This window comes from Gorilla gorilla, chromosome 5 (genome assembly GCF_029281585.2).
Source record: "Gorilla gorilla gorilla isolate KB3781 chromosome 5, NHGRI_mGorGor1-v2.1_pri, whole genome shotgun sequence".
Taxonomy (NCBI): domain Eukaryota; kingdom Metazoa; phylum Chordata; class Mammalia; order Primates; family Hominidae; genus Gorilla; species Gorilla gorilla.
The window spans coordinates 12,433,444-12,451,748 of NC_073229.2; positions in this window are offsets into that span (position 1 = coordinate 12,433,444).

Below are 18,305 nucleotides of genomic sequence, written 5' to 3' on the forward strand. Positions count from 1 at the left end.
AGATGGAGATATCTACACATCTATCTGTATAAACTTGGATATATCTACACCGCTATCTGTATAAACATGGAAATATCTACACCTCTGTCTGTATAAACATGGAAATATCTACACCGCTACCTGTTTAAATATGGAAATATCAGCACAGCTATCTGTATGAACATGGAAATATCCACACCGCTATCTCTTTGAACATGGAAATATCTACACCGCTATCTGTATGAACATGGAAATAGCTACACCACTATCTTTATGAACATGGAAATATCTACACCACTATCTGTATGAACATGGAAATATCTACACCGCTATCTGTATGAACATGGATATATCTACACAGCCATCTGGATGAACATGGAAATATCTGCACCGCTATCTGTATGAACATGGAAATATCTACACCGCTATCTGTATGAACATGGATATATCTACACAGCCATCTAGATGAACATGGAAATATCTACACTGCTATCTGTTTAGACATGTATACATCTTCACCGCTATCTGTATAAAGATGGAAATATCTACACCGCTATCTGTTTGAACATGGAAATATATACACCGCTATCTGCATGAAAATGGAAATATCTACACAGCTATCTGCATATACATGGAAATATCTACACAGCTATCTCTTTACACATGGAAAAAACTACACCGCTATCTGTATGAACATGGAAATATCTACACCGCCATCTGTATTAACATGGGAATATCTGCACCGCCATCTGTATGAACATATAAATATCTACACCGCCATCTGTATTAAGATGGAGATATCTACACAGCTATCTGTATAAACATGGAAATATCTACAACGCCATCTGTATGAACATGGATATATCTACACAGCCATCTGTATAAACATGGAAATATCTAACCCGCTATCTGTATGAACATGGAAATATCTACACCGCTATCTGTATGAACATGGAAATATCTTCAACGCCATCTGTATGAAAATGGATATGTCTACACAGCCATCTGGATGAACATGGAAATATCTACACCGCTATCTGTATGAACATGGAAATATCTACACCGCTATCTGTGTAAACATGCATACATCTTCACAGCTATCTGTATAAACATGGAAATATCTACACCGCTATCTGTATGAACATGGCAATATCTACACTGCTATCTATTTGAACATGGAAATATCTACACCGCTATCTGCATGAAAATGGAAATATCTACACAGATATCTGCATATACATGGAAATATCTACACAGCAATCTCTTTACACATGGAAATATCTACACCGCTATCTCTATAAACATGGAAATATCTACACCGCTATGTTTATGAACATGGAAATATCTACAGCGCCATCTGTATGAACATGGAAATATATACACCGCTATGTGTATGAAAATGGAAATACCTTCAACGCCATCTGTATGAACATGGATATATCTACACAGACATCTGGATGAACATGGAAATATCTACACCGCTATCTGTATGTACATGGAAATATCTACACCGCTATCTGTGTAAACATGCATACATCTTCACCGCTATCTGCAAGAAAATGGAAATATCTACACAGCTATCTGCATATACATGGAAATATCTACAAAGCTATCTCTTTACACATGGAAATAACTACACGGCTATCTCTATAATCATGGAAATATCTACACCGCCATCCGTATTAACATGGAAATATCTGCACCGCCATCTGTATGAACATATAAATTTCCACACCACCATCTGTACTAAGATGGAGATATCTACACCGCTATCTGTATAAACTTGGAAAAATTTACACCGCTATCTGTATGAGCGTGGAAATATCTACACGGCTACCTGTATAAACATGGAAATATCAGCACCGCTATCTGTATGCACATATAAATATCTACACCGCCATCTGTATTAAGATGGAGATATCTTCACCGCTATCTGTATAAACCTGGAAATATCTATGCCGCTATCTGTATAAACATGGACATATCTACACCGCTATCTGTATAAACATGGAAATATCTACACCGCTACCTGTATAAACATGGAAATATCAGCACCGCTATCAGTATGAACATGGAAGTATCTACACCGCCATCTGTATGAACATGGAAATATCTTCACCGCCATCTGTATGAACATGGAAATATCTGCACCGCCATCTGTATGAACATATAAATATCTACACCGCCATCTGTATTAAGATGGAGATATCTACACCGCTATCTGAATAAACTTGGAAATATCTACACCGCTATGTGTATAAACATGGAAATATCTACACCGCTATCTGTATAAACATGGAAATATCTACACTGCTACCTGTATAAACGTGGAAATATCAGCACCGCTATCTGCATGAACATGGAAATATCTACACCGCCATCTGTATGAACATGGAAAAATCTTCACCGCCATCTGTATGAACATGGATATATCTACACAGCCATCTGTATGAACATGGAAATATCTTCACCGCCATCTGTATGAACATGGATATGTCTACAGAGCTGTCTGGATGAACATGGAAATATCTAAACCGCTATCTGTATTAACATGGAAATATCTACACCGCAATCTGTGTAAACATGCATACATCTTCACCGCTATCTGTATAAACATGGAAATATCCACAACGCTATCTGTATGAACATGGAAATATCTACACCGCTATCTGTTTGAACATGGAAATATCTACACCGCTATTTGCATGAAAATGGAAATATCTACACAGCTATCTGCATTTACATGGAAATATCAACACAGCTATCTCTTTGCACATGGAAATAACTACACCGCTATCTCTATAAACATGGAAATATCTACACCACCATCTGTATGAACATGGAAATATCTGCACCGCCATCTGTATGAACATATAAATATCTACACCGCCATCTGTATTAAGAAGGAGATATCTACACCGCTATCTGTATAAACATGGAAATATCTACACCGCAATCTGTATGAACATGGAAATATCTACACCGCTACCTATATAAACACGGAAATATGTACACCGCTACCTGTATAAACTTGGAAGTATCAGCACCGCTATCGGAATGAACATGGCAATATCTACACGGCTATCTGTATGAACATGGAAATATCTACAACACTATCTGTATGAACATGGAAATATCTACACCGCTATCTGTATGAACATGGCAATATCTACACTGCTATCTATTTGAACATGGAAATATCTACACTGCTATCTGCATGAAAATGGAAATATCTACCCAGATATCTGCATATACATGGAAATATCTACACAGCTATCTCTTTACACATGGAAATATCTACACCGCTATCTCTATAAACATGGAAATATCTACACCGCCATCTGTATGAACATGGAAATATCTGCACCGCCATCGGTATGAACATATAAATATCTCCACCGCCATCTGTATAAAGAAGGAGATATCTGCACCGCAATCTGTATAAACATGGAAATATCTACACCGCTATCTTTATGAACATGGAAATATCTACACCGCCATCTGTATGAACATGGAAATATATACACCGCTATGTGTATGAAAATGGAAATACCTTCAACGCCATCTGTATGAACATGGATATATCTACACAGCCATCTGGATGAACATGGAAATATCTACACCGCTATCTGTATGTACATGGAAATATCTACACCGCTATCTGCATAAACATGCATACATCTTCAGCGCTATCTGCATGAAAATGGAAATATCTACACAGCTATCTGCATATACATGGAAATATATACATAGCTATCTCTTTACACATGGAAATAACTACACTGCTATCTCTATAATCATGGAAATATCTACACCGCCATCCGTATGAACATGGAAATATCTGCACCGCCATCCGTATGAACATAAAAATTTCCACACCACCATCTGTACTAAGATGGAGATATCTACACCGCTATCTGTATAAACTTGGAAAAATTTACACCGCTATCTGTATAAGCATGGAAATATCTACACGGCTACGTGTATAAACATGGAAATATCAGCACCGCTATCTGTATGCACATATAAATATCTACACCGCCATCTGTATTAAAATGGAGATATCTTCACCGCTTTCTGTATAAACCTGGAAATATCTATGCCGCTATCTGTATAAACATGGACATATCTACACCGCTATCTGTATAAACATGGAAATATCTACACCGCTACCTGTATAAACATGGAAATATCAGCACCGCTATCAGTATGAACATGGAAGTATCTACACCGCCATCTGTATGAACATGGAAATATCTTCACCGCCATCTGTATTAACATGGAAATATCTGCACCGCCATCTGTATGAACATATAAATATCTACACCGCCATCTGTATTAAGATGGAGATATCTACACCGCTATCTGTATAAACATGGAAATATCTACACCGCTATGTTTATAAACATGGAAATATCTACACCGCTATCTGTATAAACATGGAAATATCAACACTGCTACCTGTATAAACATGGAAATATCAGCACCGGTATCTGCATGAACATGGAAATATCTACACCGCCATCTGTATGAACATGGAAAAATCTTCACCTCCATCTGTATGAACATGGATATATCTACACAGCCATCTGTATGAACATGGAAATATCTTCACCGCCATCTGTATGAACATGGATATATCTACAGAGCTGTCTGGATGAACATGGAAATATCTACACCGATATCTGTATGAACATGGATACATCTACACCGCAATCTGTGTAAACATGCATACATCTTCACCGCTATCTGTATAAACATGGAAATATCCACAACGCTATCTGTATGAACATGGAAATATCTACACCGCTATCTGTTTGAACATGGAAATATCTACACCGCTATTTGCATGAAAATGGAAATATCTACACAGCTATCTGCATTTACATGGAAATATCAACACAGCTATCTCTTTGCACATGGAAATAACTACACCGCTATCTCTATAAACATGGAAATATCTACAGCACCATCTGTATGAACATGGAAATATCTGCAACGCCATCTGTATGAACATATAAATATCTACACCGCCATCTGTATTAAGAAGGAGATATCTACACCACTATGTGTATAAACATGGAAATATCTACACCGCTACCTGTATGAACATGGAAATATCTACACCGCTACCTATATAAACACGGAAATATGTACACCGCTACCTGTATAAACTTGGAAGTATCAGCACCGCTATCGGAATGAACATGGCAATATCTACACGGCTATCTGTATGAACATGGAAATATCTACACCGCTATCTGTATGAACATGGAAATATCTACACCACTATCTGTATGAACATGGAAATAGCTACACAGCTATCTGGATGAACATGGAAATATCTACACCGCTATCTGAATGAACATGGATATACCTACACAGCCATCTGGATGAACATTGAAATATCTACAACGCTATCTGTATGAACATGGAAATACATACACCGCTATCTGTATGAACATGGAAATATCTACACCGCTATCTGTATGAACATGGAAATATCTACACCGCCATCTGTATGAACATGGAAATATCTTCACCGCCATCTGTATGAACATGGATATATCTACACAGCCATCTGGATGAACATGGAAATATCTGCACCGCTATCTGTATGAACATGGAAATATCTACACCGCTATCTGTATGAACATGGATATATCTACACAGCCATCTGGATGAACATGGAAATATCTACACCGCTATCTGTGTAAACATGCATTAATCTTCACCGCTATCTGTATAAAAATGGAAATATCTGCACTGCTATCTTTATGAACATGGAAATATCTACACCACTAACTGTTTGAACAGGGAAATATATACACCGCTATGTGCATGAAAATGCAAATGTCTACAAAGCTATCTGCATATACATGGAAATATCTACACATCTATCTCTTTACACATGGAAATAACTACACCGCTATCTGTATGAACATGGAAATATCTACACCGCCATCTGTATGAACATGGAAATATCTGCACCGCCATCTAAATGAACATATAAATATCTACACCGCCATCTGTATTAAGATGGAGATATCTACACCGCTATCTGTATAAACATGGAAATATCTACACCGCTATGTATATAAACATGGAAATATCTACACCGCTATCTGTATAAACATGGAAATATCTACACCGCTACCTGTATAAAAATGGAAATATCAGCACCGCTATCAGTATGAACATGGAAGTGTCTACACCACCATCTGTATGAACATGGAAATATCTTCACCACCATCTGTATGAACATGGAAATATCTGCACCGCCATCTGTATGAACATATAAATATCTACACCGCCATCTGTATTAAGATGGAGATATCTACACTGTTATCTGTATAAACATGGAAATATCTACACCGCTATGTGTATAAACATGGAAATATCTACACCGCTATCTGTATAAACATGGAAATATCTACACTGCTACCTGTATAAACATGGAAATATCAGCCCCGCTATCTGTATGAACATGGAAATATCTACACCGCCATCTGTATGAACATGGAAAAATCTTCACCGCCATATGTATGAACATGGATATATCTACACAGCCATCTGTATGAACATGGAAATATCTTCACCGCCATCTGTATGAACATGGATATGTCTACACAGCCGTGTGGATGAACATGGAAATATCTAAACCGCTATGTGCATGAAAATGAAAATATCTACACCGCTATCGGTGTAAACATGCATACATCTTCACCGCTATCTGTAAAAACATGGAAATATCCACACCGCTATCTGTATGAACATGGAAATATCTACACCGCTATCTGTTTGAATATGGAAATATCTACACCGCTATCTGCATGAAAATGGAAATATCTACAAAGCTATCTGCATATACATGGAAATATTTCCACAGCTATCTCTTTGCACATGGAAATAACTACACCGCTATCTCTATAAACATGGAAATATCTACACCACCATCTGTATGAACATGGAAATATCTGCACTGCCATCTGTATGAACATATAAATATCTACACCACCATCTGTATTAAGAAGTAGATATCTACACCGCTATCTGTATAAACATGGAAATATCTACATCGCTATCTGTATGAACATGGAAATATCTACACCGTTACCTGTATGAACATGGAAATATGTACACCGCTACCTGTATAAACATGGAAGTATCAGCAGCGCTATCGGTATGAACATGGAAATATCTACACGGCTATCTGTATGAACATGGAAATATCTACACCGCTATCTGTATGAACATGGAAATATCTACACCACTATCTGTATGAACATGGAAATAGCTACACAGCCATCTGGATGAACATGGAAATATCTACACCGCTATCTGTATGAACATGGATATGTCTACACAGCCGTCTGTATGAACATGGAAATATCTACACCGCTATCTGTGTAAACATGCATATATCTTCACCGCTATCTGTATAAACATGGAAATATCTACACAGCTATCTGTATGGACATGGAAATATTTACACCGCTATCTGTTTGAACATGGAAATATCTACACCGCTATCTGCATGAAAATGGAAATATCTACACAACTATCTGCATATAAATGGAAATATCTACACAGCTATCTCTTTGCACATGGAAATAACTCCACCGCTACCTCTATAAACATGGAAATATCTACACCGCCATCTGTATGAACACGGAAATATATACACCGCCATCTGTATTAAGAAGGAGATATCTACACCGCTATCTATATAAACATGGAAATATCTACACCGCTATCTGTATGAACATGGAAATATCTACACCACTATCTGTATAAACACGGAAATATGTACACCGCTACCTGTATAAACATGGAAGTATCAGCACCGCTATCGGTATGAAAATGGCAATATCTACACGGCTATCTGTATGAACATGGAAATATCTACACCGCTATCTGTATGAACATGGAAATATCTTCACAGCCATCTGTATGAACATGGATATATCTACACAGCCATCTGGATGAACATGGAAATATCTACACCGCTATCTGTATGAACATGGAAATATCTACACCGCTATCTGTATGAACATGGAAATATCTACACAGCCATCTGGGTGAACATGGAAATATCTACACCGCTATCTGTATGAACATGGAAATATCTACACCGCTATCTGTATGAACATGGAAATATCTTCACCGCCATCTGTATGAACATGGATATATCTACACAGCCATCTGGATGAACATGGAAATATCTACACCGCTATCTGTGTGAACATGCACACATTTTCACCGCTATCTGTATAAACATGGAATTATCTACACCGCTATCTTTATGAACATGGAAATATCTACACGGCTATCTATTTGAACATGGAAATATATACAGAGCTATCTGCTTGAAAATGGAAATATGTACACTGCTATCTGTATGAACATGGAAATATATACACCGCTATCTGTATGAACATGGAAATATCTACACCGCTTTCTGTATGAACATGGAAATATCTACACCGCTATCTGTATGAACATGGAAATATCTTCACCGCCATCTGTATGAACATGGATATATCTACAAAGCCATCTGGATGAACATGGAAATATCTGCACCGCTATCTGTATGAAGATGGAAATATCTACACCGCCATCTGTATGAACATGGAAAAATCTTCACCGCCATATGTATGAACATGGATATATCTACACAGCCATCTGTATGAACATGGAAATATCTTCACCGCCATCTGTATGAACATGGATATGTCTACACAGCCGTGTGGATGAACATGGAAATACCTACACCGCTATCTGTATGAACATGAAAATATCTACACCGCTATCGGTGTAAACATGCATACATCTTCACCGCTATCTGTAAAAACATGGAAATATCCACACCGCTATCTGTATGAACATGGAAATATCTACACCGCTATCTGTTTGAATATGGAAATATCTACACCGCTATCTGCATGAAAATGGAAATATCTACAAAGCTATCTGCGTATACATGGAAATATTTCCACAGCTATCTCTTTGCACATGGAAATAACTACACCGCTATCTCTATAAACATGGAAATATCTACACCACCATCTGTATGAACATGGAAATATCTGCACTGCCATCTGTATGAACATATAAATATCTACACCACCATCTGTATTAAGAAGTAGATATCTACACCGCTATCTGTATAAACATGGAAATATCTACATCGCTATCTGTATGAACATGGAAATATCTACACCGCTACCTGTATGAACACGGAAATATGTACACCGCTACCTGTATAAACATGGAAGTATCAGCAGCGCTATCGGTATGAACATGGAAATATCTACATGGCTATCTGTATGAACATGGAAATATCTACACCGCTATCTGTAAGAACATGGAAATATCTACACCACTATCTGTATGAACATGGAAATAGCTACACAGCCATCTGGATGAACATGGAAATATCTACACCGCTATCTGTATGAACATGGATATGTCTACACAGCCGTCTGTATGAACATGGAAATATCTACACCGCTATCTGTGTAAACATGCATATTTCTTCACCGCTATCTGTATAAACATGGAAATATCTACACCGCTATCTGTATGGACATGGAAATATTTACAACGCTATCTGTTTGAACATGGAAATATCTACACCGCTATCTGCATGAAAATGGAAATATCTACACAACTATCTGCATATAAATGGAAATATCTACACAGCTATCTCTTTGCACATGGAAATAACTACACCGCTACCTCTATAAACATGGAAATATCTACACCGCCATCTGTATGAACATGGAAATATCTACACCGCCATCTGTATTAAGAAGGAGATATCTACACCGCTATCTGTATAAACATGGAAATATCTACACCGCTATCTGTATGAACATGGAAATATCTACACCGCTATCTGTATAAACACGGAAATATGTACACCGCTACCTGTATAAACATGGAAGTATCAGCACCGCTATCGGTATGAAAATGGCAATATCTACACGGCTATCTGTATCAACATGGAAATATCTACACCGCTATCTGTATGAACATGGAAATATCTTCACAGCCATCTGTATGAACATGGATATATCTACACAGCCATCTGGATAAACATGGAAATATCTACACCGCTATCTGTATGAACATGGAAATATCTACACCGCTATCTGTATGAACATGGAAATATCTACACAGCCATCTGGGTGAACATGGAAATATCTACACCGCTATCTGTATGAACATGGAAATACATGCACCGCTATCTGTATGAACATGGAAATATCTACACTGCTATCTGTATGAACATGGAAATATCTACACCGCTATCTGTATGAACATGGAAATATCTTCACCGCCATCTGTATGAACATGGATATATCTACACAGCCATCTGGATGAACATGGAAATATCTACACCGCTATCTGTGTAAACATGCGTACATTTTCACAGCTATCTGTATAAACATGGAATTATCTACACCGCTATCTTTAGGAACATGGAAATATCTACACCGCTATCTGTTTGAACATGGAAATATATACAGCGCTATCCGCTTGAAAATGGAAATATCTACACTGCTATCTGTATGAACATGGAAATATATACACCGCTATCTGTATGAACATGGAAATATCTACACCGCTTTCTGTATGAACATGGAAATATCTACACCGCTATCTGTATGAACATGGAAATATCTTCACCGCCATCTGTATGAACATGGATATATCTACACAGCCATCTGGATGAACATGGAAATATCTGCACCGCTATCTGTATGAAGATGGAAATATCTACACCGCCATCTGTATGAACATGGAAAAATCTTCACCGCCATATGTATGAACATGGATATATCTACACAGCCATCTGTATGAACATGGAAGTATCTTCACCGCCATCTATATGAACATGGATATGTCTACACAGCCGTGTGGATGAACATGGAAATATCTACACCGCTATCTGTATGAACATGAAAATATCTACACCGCTATCGGTGTAAACATGCATACATCTTCACCGCTATCTGTAAAAACATGGAAATATCCACACCGCTATCTGTATGAACATGGAAATATCTACACCGCTATCTGTTTGAATATGGAAATATCTACACCGCTATCTGCATGAAAATGGAAATATCTACAAAGCTATCTGCATATACATGGAAATATTTCCACAGCTATCTCTTTGCACATGGAAATAACTACACCGCTATCTCTATAAACATGGAAATATCTACACCACCATCTGTATGAACATGGAAATATCTGCACTGCCATCTGTATGAACATATAAATATCTACACCACCATCTGTATTAAGAAGTAGATATCTACACCGCTATCTGTATAAACATGGAAATATCTACATCGCTATCTGTATGAACATGGAAATATCTACACCGCTACCTGTATGAACACGGAAATATGTACACCGCTACCTGTATAAACATGGAAGTATCAGCAGCGCTATCGGTATGAACATGGAAATATCTACACGGCTATCTGTATGAACGTGGAAATATCTACACCGCTATCTGTAAGAACATGGAAATATCTACACCACTATCTGTATGAACATGGAAATAGCTACACAGCCATCTGGATGAACATGGAAATATCTACACCGCTATCTGTATGAACATGGATATGTCTACACAGCCGTCTGTATGAACATGGAAATATCTACACCGCTATCTGTGTAAACATGCATATTTCTTCACCGCTATCTGTATAAACATGGAAATATCTACACAGCTATCTGCATGGACATGGAAATATTTACAACGCTATCTGTTTGAACATGGAAATATCTACACCGCTATCTGCATGAAAATGGAAATATCTACACAACTATCTGCATATAAATGGAAATATCTACACAGCTATCTCTTTGCACATGGAAATAACTACACCGCTACCTCTATAAACATGGAAATATCTACACCGCCATCTGTATGAACATGGAAATATCTACACCGCCATCTGTATTAAGAAGGAGATATCTACACCGCTATCTGTATAAACATGGAAATATCTACACCGCTATCTGTATGAACATGGAAATATCTACACCGCTATCTGTATAAACACGGAAATATGTACACCGCTACCTGTATAAACATGGAAGTATCAGCACCGCTATCGGTATGAAAATGGCAATATCTACACGGCTATCTGTATGAACATGGAAATATCTACACCGCTATCTGTATGAACATGGAAATATCTTCACAGCCATCTGTATGAACATGGATATATCTACACAGCCATCTGGATAAACATGGAAATATCTACACCGCTATCTGTATGAACATGGAAATATCTACACCGCTATCTGTATGAACATGGAAATATCCACACAGCCATCTGGGTGAACATGGAAATATCTACACCGCTATCTGTATGAACATGGAAATACATGCACCGCTATCTGTATGAACATGGAAATATCTACACCGCTATCTGTATGAACATGGAAATATCTACACCGCTATCTGTATGAACATGGAAATATCTTCACCGCCATCTGTATGAACATGGATATATCTACACAGCCATCTGGATGAACATGGAAATATCTACACCGCTATCTGTGTAAACATGCATACATTTTCACAGCTATCTGTATAAACATGGAATTATCTACACCGCTATCTTTATGAACATGGAAATATCTACACCGCTATCTGTTTGGACATGGAAATATATACAGCGCTATCTGCTTGAAAATGGAAATATCTACACTGCTATCTGTATGAACATGGAAATATATACACCGCTATCTGTATGAACATGGAAATATCTACACCGCTTTCTGTATGAACATGGAAATATCTACACCGCTATCTGTATGAACATGGAAATATCTTCACCGCCATCTGTATGAACATGGATATATCTACACAGCCATCTGGATGAACATGGAAATATCTGCACCGCTATCTGTCTGAAGATGGAAATATCTACACCGCTATCTGTACGAACATGGATATATCTACACAGCCATCTGGATGAACATGGAAATATCTACACCGCTATCTGTGTAAACATGCATACATCTTCACCGCTATCTGTATAAACATGGAAGTATCTACACCGCTATCTTTCTGAACATGGAAATATCTACACCGCTAACTGTTTGAACAGGGAAATATATACACCGCTATCTGCATGAAAATGGAAATATCTACACAGCTATCTGCATATACATGGAAATATCTACACAGCTATCTCTTTACACATGGAAATAACTACACCACTATCTGTATGAACATGGAAATATCTACACCGCCGTCTGTAGGAACATGGAAATATCTGCACCGCCATCTGTATGAACATATAAATATCTACACCGCCATCTGTATTAAGATGGAGATATCTACACCGCTATCTGTACAAACATGGAAATATCTACACCACTATCTGTATGAACATGGAAATATCTACACCGCTATCTGTTTGAACAGGGAAGTATATACACTGCTATCTGCTTGAAAATGGAAATATCTACAAAGCTATCTGCATATACATGGGAATATCTACACAGCTATCTCTTTACACATGGAAATAACTACACTGCTATCTGTATGAACATCGAAATAGATACACCGCCATCTGTATGAACATGGAAATATCTGCACCGCCATCTGAAAGAACATATAAATATCTACACCGACATCTGTATTAAGATGGAGATATCTACACCGCTATCTGTATAAACATGGAAATATCTACACCGCTATGTGTATAAACATGGAAATATCAACACCGCTACCTGTATAAACATGGAAATATCAGCACCGCTATCAGTATGAACATGGAAGTAACTACACCGCCATCTGTATGAACATGGAAATAACTTCACCGCCATCTGTATGAACATGGAAATATCTGCACCGCCATCTGTATGAACATATAAATATCTACACCGCCATCTGTATTAAGATGGAGATATCTACAACGCAATCTGTATGAACATGGAAATATCTACACCGCTATGTGTATAAACATGGAAATATCTACACTGCTACCTGTATAAACATGGAAATATCAGCACCGCTATCTGTATGAACATGGAAATATCTACACCGCCATCTGTATGAACATGGAAAAATCTTCACCGTCATCTGTATGAACATGGATATATCTACACAGCCATCTGTATGAACATGGAAATATCTTCACCGCCATCTGTATGAACATGGATATGTCTACAGAGCTGTCTGGATGAACATGGAAATATCTACACCGCTATCTGTATTAACATGGAAATATCTACACCGCAATCTGTGTAAACATGCATACATCTTCACCGCTATCTGTATAAACATGGAAATATCCACAACGCTATCTGTATGAACATGGAAATATCTACACCGCTATCTGTTTGAACATGGAAATATCTACACCGCTATTTGCATGAAAATGGAAATATCTACACAGCTATCTGCATTTACATGGAAATATCAACACAGCTATCTCTTTGCACATGGAAATAACTACACCGCTATCTCTATAAACATGGAAATATCTACACCACCATCTGTATGAACATGGAAATATCTGCACCGCCATCTGTATGAACATATAAATATCTACACCGCCATCTGTATTAAGAAGGAGATATCTACACCGCTATCTGTATAAACATGGAAATATCTACACCGCTATCTGTATGAACATGGAAATATCTACACCGCTACCTATATAAACACGGAAATATGTTCACCGCTACCTGCATAAACTTGGAAGTATCAGCACCGCTATCGGAATGAACATGGCAATATCTACACGGCTATCTGTATGAACATGGAAATATCTACACTGCTATCTGTATGAACATGGAGATATCTACACCACTATCTGTATGAACATGGAAATACATACACCACTATCTGTATGAACATGGAAATATCTACACCACCATCTGTATGAACATGGAAATATATACACCGCTATGTGTATGAAAATGGAAATATCTTCTACGCCATCTGTATGAACATGGATATATCTACACAGACATCTGGATGAACATGGAAATATCTACACCGCTATCTGTATGTACATGGAAATATCTACACCGCTATCTGTGTAAACATGCATACACCTTCACTGCTATCTGCATGAAAATCTAAATATCTACACAGCTATCTGCATATACATGGAAATATCTACAAAGCTATCTCTTTACACATGGAAATAACTACACTGCTATCTGTATAATCATGGAAATATCTACACCGCCATCCGTATGAACATGGAAATATCTGCACCGCCATCTGTATGAACATATAAATTTCCACACCACCATCTGTACTAAGATGGAGATATCTACACCGCTATCTGTATAAACTTGGAAAAATTTACACCGCTATCTGTATAAGCATGGAAATATATACACGGCTACCTGTATAAACATGGAAATATCAGCACCGCTATCTGTATGCACATATAAATATCTACACCGCCATCTGTATTAAATTGGAGATATCTTCACCGCTATCTGTTTAAACCTGGAAATATCTATGCCACTATCTGTATAAACATGGACATATCTACACCGCTATCTGTATAAACATGGAAATATCTACACCGCTGCCTGTATAAACATGGAAATATCAGCACCGCTATCAGTATGAACATGGAAGTATCTACACCGCCATCTGTATGAACATGGAAATATCTTCACCGCCATCTGTATGAACATGGAAATATCTGCACCGCCATCTGTATGAACATATAAATATCTACACCGCCATCTGTATTAAGATGGAGATATCTACACCGCTATCTGTATAAACATGGAAATATCTACACCGCTATGTGTATAAACATGGAAATATCTACACCGCTATCTGTATAAACATGGAAATATCAACACTGCTACCTGTATAAACATGGAAATATCAGCACCGCTATCTGCATGAACATGGAAATATCTACACCGCCATCTGTAAAACATGGAAAAATCTTCACCTCCATCTGTATGAACATGGATATATCTACACAGCCATCTGTATGAACATGGAAATATCTTCACCGCCATCTGTATGAACATGGATATGTCTACAGAGCTGTCTGGATGAACATGGAAATATCTACACCGCTATCTGTATGAACATGGAAATATCTACACCGCAATCTGTGTAAACATGCATACATCTTCACCGCTATCTGTATAAACATGGAAATATCCACAAAGCTATCTGTATGAACATGGAAATATCTACACCGCTATCTGTTTGAACATGGAAATATCTACACCGCTATTTGAATGAAAATGGAAATATCTACACAGCTATCTGCATTTACATGGAAATATCAACACAGCTATCTCTTTGCACATGGAAATAACTACACCGCTATCTCTATAAACATGGAAATATCTACACCACCATCTGTATGAACATGGAAATATCTGCACCGCCAACTGTATGAACATATAAATATCTACACCGCCATCTGTATTAAGAAGGAGATATCTACACCGCTATGTGTATAAACATGGAAATATCTACACCGCTATCTGTATGAACATGGAAATATCTACACCGCTACCTATATAAACACGGAAATATGTACACCGCTACCTGTATAAACTTGGAAGTATCAGCACCGCTATCGGAATGAACATGGCAATATCTACACGGCTATCTGTATGAACATGGAAATATCTACACCGCTATCTGTATGAACATGGAAATATCTACACCACTATCTGTATGAACATGGAAATAGCTACACAGCCATCTGGATGAACATGGAAATATCTACACCGCTATCTGTATGAACATGGATATATCTACACAGCCATCTGGATGAACATGGAAATATCTACACCGCTATCTGTATGAACATGGAAATACATACACCGCTATCTGTATGAACATGGAAATATCTACACCGCTATCTGCATGAACATGGAAACATCTACACTGCTATCCTTGTAAACATGCATACATCTTCACCGCTATCTGTATAAACATGGAAATATCTACACCGCTATCTGTATGAACATGGAAATAGCTACACCGCTATCTGTATGAACATGGAAATATCTACACCACTATCTGTATGAACATGGAAATATCTACACCGCTATCTGTATGAACATGGATATATCTACACAGACATCTGGATGAACATGGAAATATCTACACCGCTATCTGTATGAACATGGAAATATCTACACAGCTATCTGCATATACATGGAAATATCTATACAGCTATCTCTTTACACATGGAAATAACTACACCGCTATCTGTATGAACATGGAAATATCTACACCGCCATCTGTATGAACATGGAAATATCTGCACCGCCATCTCTATGAACATATAAATATCTACACTGCCATCTGTATTAAGAAAGACATATCTACACCGCTATCTGTATAAACATGGAAATATCTACACTGCTATCTGTATAAACATGGAAATATCTACACCGCTATCTGCATAAACATGGAAATATCTACAACGCTACCTGTATAAACATGGAAATATCAGCACCGCTATCGGTATGAACATGGAAATATCTACACTGCTATCTGTATGAACATGGAAATATCTACACCGCTATCTGTATGAACATGGAAATATCTACACCGCTATCTGTATGAACATGGAAATATCTTCACTGCCATCTGTATGTACATGGATATATCTACACAGCCATCTGGATGAACATGGAAATATCTACACCGCTATCTGTATGAACATGGAAATATCTACACAGCCATCTGGATGAACATGAAAATATGTACAACGCTATATGTGTAAACATGCATACATCTTCACCGCTATCTGTATAAACATGGAAATATCTACACCGCTACCAGTATAAACATGGAAATATCAGCACCGCTATCTGTATGAACATGGAAATATCTACACCGCTATCTCTATGAACATGGAAATATCCACACCGCTATCTGTATGAACATGGAAATAGCTACACCGCTATCTGTATGAACATGGAAATATCTACACCACTATCTGTATGAACATGGAAATATCTACACCGCTATCTGTTTGAACAGGGAAATATATACACCGCTATCTGCATGAAAATGGAAATATCTACACAGCTATCTGAATATACATGGGAAGATCTACACAGCTATCTCTTTACACATGGAAATAACTACACCACTATCTGTATGAACATGGAAATATCTACACCGCCGTCTGTATGAACATATAAATATCTACACCGCCATCTGTATTAAGGAGATATCTACACCGATATCTGTATAAACATGGAAATATCTATACTGCTATCTGTATAAACATGGAAATATCTACACCGCTATCTGTACAAAGATG